At 49.0% G+C, this 5,942-nt stretch overlaps 1 long non-coding RNA gene across 1 annotated transcript; it reads right to left on the reverse strand.

The window, feature by feature from the left end:
• Positions 1 to 537: 537 nt before the first annotated feature.
• Positions 538 to 5,669, reverse strand: LOC141408266 (uncharacterized). The gene is made up of 2 exons (XR_012421743.1): positions 5,493 to 5,669; positions 538 to 1,124 (listed from the first exon to the last, which is right to left on the reverse strand). It is a non-coding gene; the product is annotated as an uncharacterized lncRNA (long non-coding RNA).
• Between the last annotated feature and the right edge of the window lie 273 nt (positions 5,670 to 5,942).

Raw genomic sequence — 5,942 nt, forward strand, 5'->3', positions numbered from 1 at the left:
AGTTATACCTGGATTTTCAGCTATACAGGGGTCGGTGCCCCCACATCATGCTGTTCCAGGGTCAATGGATACATGAAGTGTGTATAGCACACATGGGCCATCTTAAACAGCGTTAGCATTCATATTCCCATTATTTTCTTCGCAGGTGTGGTAGGTGGAATTATTGTTACCAGCCTTCCTCCTTTCCTTCCCATGAGACTTTGAAGTTCTTCCACCAGAGGCGGAATGTGCTTCCTCACCATTTGATTTGAGGTTTGACCATGTGACTTGCTTCGGCCAGTCGTGTGTGATTAAAGGACACATGCCAGTCCCGATCCTAGGCCTCCCGAGGTTAGCGTGTTTCCACATATGCTTGTGAGCTTCAAACCTCATCCACGAAAGCAAGCCCGGGACCTGGCTGGGGCAGGGAGCAGGAGAGACACTGAGGCAGGGAGGCAGGGGTGGCTCAACCTGCTGCCCAAACCAAGCCCTGCTGGCCAGTGGGCTCAAGGCAAGTGCACGCATGTGAGTGAGAATAAATGATTATGTGAAGCAGTGAGTTTGGGGGGGCGTTTTATTTGGCATAATTGTGGCAGTCGCTGGCAGATACAATAGGAGAGTTAATGGGGTGGAAGTTCATGAGCTATTATGGAGGGACACAGGAGGGGAAAGAACGGGATACAATTCCCACTGTCCCCCGTGGAAACTAGGGTGTGAAAGGGTAGGATGACCGGTTTGAGGTCTGTGATTTGGAGTCAGGAAGCCGACCCTGCCTCCCATGCAAAGCATGGCACCAGGGAATATCTAGTTGCTCTGAATGTGCTGAGCGTAGTTTCCTCAATGTTTCTCTATCTTGACTTATTCTCCCATCGTTTCTCTTAGCACAGAAAGGGCTCTCTCCCTTGAGTCACGCCCTGTAGAAACCTTGCCCTTCTCTGCTTGCCAAAGGCTCATACCACGAACGACTGATCAGAGTTCAGATCCTGGAAGTGGTGTGTTTCTTTGTTCATGCCATGAATGTGTCACAACTTTCCCAAAGCTCTGCGGGCAGCTGAATGATTGAACCTCTTTGATACGATCCTGAGGCTCCCTGGAGTCACGGGCTTGGCGCGCAGGCAGCCCCTGTCCCTGCTGTCCATCAGCTTCTGAATGAGAGAGAGAGAGAGAGAGAGACAGAGAGAGAGAGAAAGAGAGAGAGAGAGACAGAGAGAGAGAGACAGAGAAAGCGGTGTAAGCAACAAGAGACCTTGGGAATCACAGGATAGCATGGGGTCGCTCCTGCTCTTGGCTGGCCTGGCCTCATCCACTTCTAGCCACTTTCCTCAGCGGCTCTTGGGCAGACCTCAAGAAAGCCTTATTCGAAATGCAGGAAGACCTCGGAAGTGTTACCTTGTCAAGTTTGGTTAAAGCTTTTTTTTTTTTTTTTAATTGCTCTTTTTTCCAATCTCTTTTTTGTAACAATCTATTTATTTTGATGGGCAGAGCTCATGTGTGAGGTCAGTGGATATTTTGGCATATTGTTGTATCACCGTGAGGACATGAGACCCTTGGAATCTTTTATTATTATTATTATACTTTATTTATTTATTTTATTATTATTATACTTTAGACCCTTGGAATCTTAATAATAGCATATTAATGATGCATTCAGTCCCTGGGTACCCACACCTGCACTAACCGGTTCTTAGGAGCAGAGACCATGTAGGCTGGGAGGGGTGAAGGCACCTTCTAAATCCCCTGTTGTTAGGCTGAGCATGGCAGTCCTCACTGTTGTGTATCCTACTGTCTTTGCCTTTGAAATAATGCACTGGGTTTTTTTTTTTTTTACCTTAGATGGTGGAAATGGTGGTGGAGATGGAGAGAATTCTAGTTAAATGACAGAGAGATGCAGCCTTGACTTTGCAGTCTCACAGATGTCTCATTAATCGGCACTAATGATGCTTGCTCAGAAAAGGGCGTTTGCACTAGGAAGCATTTTCTTAAAATCAGACCATTACCTCAGAAATAGAATTAACAAGGACGGAGTCAGACAGATTAGGTCATCCTATCCATGACGACTTCTGTGAAATGGAGCCACATGTAAGCCTGGTGTAGGGGTTTCTATGACAAGACATGATAAGGAGAAGGTAACTTTCACTGGCAAACAGACCTAGCACTTAAGATCCTCAAAGCAGGATGGAAGAAGCAGGAGCAAAGCTGTCTGCAGAATCACAAAAATGAGGTCTCACTGCCTTGTCCAGTAGACTGTCGGCCACGGTCTGCTAACCAGGCTCCAGCGTGCACTGTGGCCCCCAACCCACACCCTATCCTGCAGCCAGGGGCTCTTTTCCCAGTACAAATAAGATCCTGTTATCCTCTGTCCCCTGCCACCCTCCTGATTAAACCCCTTCAGGGCTCCCTGTTGCCTAAACCAAAGTGTTCCCTCTGCCGGTAGCATGCAGTGTGTGCTGACCCCTGCTCTCCACTCCCCTTCGCTCTGCATGCTTCTGCTAACCTCTTGTTGAGCCATAAGCTCTAGCTATGCTCCCACAGCCACAGGCCCTTAGCACACCCTTTCCCTCTGTCTGGATTACATATCTCCATCCCCTTTCCACTGTAACTTATCCTTCAGGCACTGGCCTTACTTAGAGAAGCCACTCAGACCCTCAGGCCAGGTTCCCTGCTGACAGCACATACAGCACCACTTGTCCTACATGGATTACACATTTGCTGGCTGGATTACGTTTCTTTCCCAGTAAAGTTCTATGAGGAGAGTAAGTGTTTGCTCACCACTGATCGTGTCCCGAGCACCAAGACAGTGGTGACACGTAGCATGCCTTCAGTAAACATCTGCAGAATTAATGGAAAAGGGAGTATAGCCAAAAATGCATTTAGGACCTGTGATTGTAGTCACAGAGACGTATGTTCTAGCTCAGATCAGATCAGTCGCTAGTTATGGCAGCAAAGTGTTTAGTGTAATGGTTTATAGCCAGAGTGGAAGCCCTTGATCAAATTCCTTCTCAGTAAGGTCCTGGCTGCACGCCCTTGGGCAAACTGCACAACCGCCCTGTGCCTCAGTTTCCCCATTTGAAAATGGGAACAGTAGTGCCTGACTCAGGCTTGGTTTGCGTTAGATACTCACTCAGATGCTCAGCCCAGTGCTCATCTGTGTGTGGTGCTGGTGCTGTTGTGTGCCTCGGGTGTGGTGTGCTGAGCTCCAAGGACTCACCAATTTTGAATGAAATAGATCAACTTTGTTGTCACAGAGCAAAGAGGTGTGGGGAGCTGTTTTGGCCCAGAGCCTATGTCTAGACCCTTGAGATGAGTAAAGTGTCACTGAACATTCTGACATTGCTGGTCTTAGGAAGGTGATAAGGAGGGCTGCACCATCACCCCACAGTCTATGGGGTGGCTTCTCCACGATGCCTGACACTGCCAGTGTTTCGCTCCCCAAGGGAAGAACGCCCAACGCAGGTGATCTTAAGCGGGCATTCTCTGTGGTCAGACTCAAGCCACACACCCTTTGGTTTAGTTCAGTTTGGAGAGCAATTTGATGTGCTGGTTTGATTTTTGGCTCACTGAGTTTTGCAAATATGTAATTCCTACTCAGTTCATACTGACTTATAAAGAAAACCTATCATTCTGTCCATCTGTCTATCCATCCATCTTCCTATCTGGAAAATAAACAAAATGCCTTTGGCTTCTCCTGTCCATAGTACAATAAAAGGACTTGCCCACTCTGGGGTCTGGGGATTTGTTACTGAGTTTTGTCTCCTGTTTCAAGGGGTTTTCTATAATGGAGATAGTTCTGAAATCACCTAAATCAGCACAGCCAGTGTCTGCTTTCCCAGGAACAGAGCTCTCTGTGAACAGAGTTACAGAGCCCAGGGAAAACAGGGGGTGAAAAAGTGGGGGTGAAGTTTCGGGGCAGCGTGTTGAAGGGAACAACTCTGTTTGAACAGGTAGCCATTTGGGACATGTTTTGCACTATTTTTCTTCTGATTGTTCGCTGTCTTTTATAACATCACTGTTAATACTGGAATAGGTGTTCTGATGGGAGGCATGACATGTTAGAAAGACGTGGAAACATATAAAACGCCATTTGCGAAAATAACAGAGAAGCCCTGGAGCAGCGCACACAGGCAGAGTAAACAGCAGAGGCAGTTTCCAGCTCTGTTAAAAGACTGGCCATTAAAGGGAGCTCAAAGACAAGCCACCACAGGCACCTTACGATAACCCTTCCCCCCTGTTTACAAAACAGAGATCAAACGAGGGAGGTCAGGGTTAGAATTACGTATAACAGCCTCTCCATTCAGGTTCCAGTAGAGGAAGTCAAGTGATGGTTAAAGGGATTAGAGCTATTTTTAGTGAAAGCAAAGAAGAAAACCCTTTGGAGTCGCAGACTCCCACCTGAACAATGGTTACTTGGCAGGTGACCTCTGCCCCAGATGGAAGAGAGAGAATACCACAGTCTGACAACTTTATTGGATCCAGAGGGGAAGAAGAAACCCCACAATGATATGAACAGTAATCTAACAATGAGGGATTGGTAGATGGAGGCGTGACACCACCAGGCGGTCAGGAAGCCTGCCTGAGTGCAGGCCAAAGGCATGTGATTTTCCATGAGGTGACTGTGGTTAATAACAGCCACATCAGGGAGCATTTTTAGTTTTACCAGTCAAGGTAATAGTCCAAAAGCCATTGCCAGTATAGCTTTGTGAAAAGCTATAGCATTTTGCAAAGGAGAAGCTTGGACGTTCCAAGGGCAGATTGTGGGGGGCACCTGGTGGCAGAAATGCTCAGACCAAGGCTGAAAGACCACCATGACCCATCACAGGCAAGGAATCCAGACAGGGCAGGCACACCCAGGCGACTCCCCACCACAGGAGCTGCCTCTGAAGCAGAAACTGTTTCAAACTCATTTTCCAGCAAAAGGGGCAGAACTGGGGGCCGGTGAGAATGCTTCTTGGGCTGGAGCTTTGCAGAGGCTGAGAGTTCCTGGGGGACAGAATGAGGCAGCTGCCTGGGCTGTGGCACATTGATTAGTGTTTACCAAGTGATAAGCAACGCGGATCAGCATGGGGTCTGTGTGAAAAGTGCTGGCAAAGCCGCCGGTGAAACCCTGTCTTTACTAAAAATACAAAAAACTAGCCGGGCGAGGTGGCGGGCGCCTGTAGTCCCAGCTACTCGAGAGGCTGAGGCAGGAGAATGGCGGGAACCCGGGAGGCGGAGCTTGCAGTGAGTTGAGATCCGGCCACTGCCCTCCAGCCTGGGTGACAGAGCGAGACTCTGTCTCAAAAAAAAAACAAACAGGTGCTGGCAAAGAGGGACTTTCCCTGTGAATGAGTTCTGACATGTGCTAGTTCTCCTCCAGAGCTGAGGAGTCTGGGGAGAAGATGGCCGGCAGGTATGGGCAGCGGCAGACGTTGGAGGCGAGGTAAGAGAGCAGAGGAAAGATCACTGGCTTCGCAGGTAGTTTGTGTCCATTACCAGGTCCCCAGGGCCACAGGGTGTGGAGGAAGCTGTGAACTCACCTCGGCATACCCCGAAGTCCTTGAAAATGAGACAGCAGAAGCAGACAGTTGTCTGGGTGTTAAGAAATCCAAACAAAATCACTTTCAGGATTGTCTTCTAAGAAGAGAATCTGGGAGGCATGAGTTTTCACCTCCCACCAGGAACTGAGAAGTGCCCGGCAGGGTTGAAAGGAACCCTGGAGCCAAGCAGGAGTGAAACTTTTAGATGGGCCTTGGCATGTGACTCTTACACAAGAGGCCCTTTGGCCTGCACAGAGTTTACACAATTCGAAGGCTTCTGGAAAACGTGCCCCAGCCGTGTGCCCCGGCTTGCTTGTTATATCTGGCAGGCACCGGGTGCTGTGGGTTCCGCATCTAGGGTGCGCCACACCGTCCCCTACTGCCCTTTAGCCTGGATCCAGGGGCAGTGTCTGGAACTCAGGCAGAGGAGCGGAGGCCCAGGCATGCGAA

Source organism: Macaca fascicularis, chromosome 13 (assembly GCF_037993035.2).
Source record: "Macaca fascicularis isolate 582-1 chromosome 13, T2T-MFA8v1.1".
Lineage (NCBI taxonomy): Eukaryota > Metazoa > Chordata > Mammalia > Primates > Cercopithecidae > Macaca > Macaca fascicularis.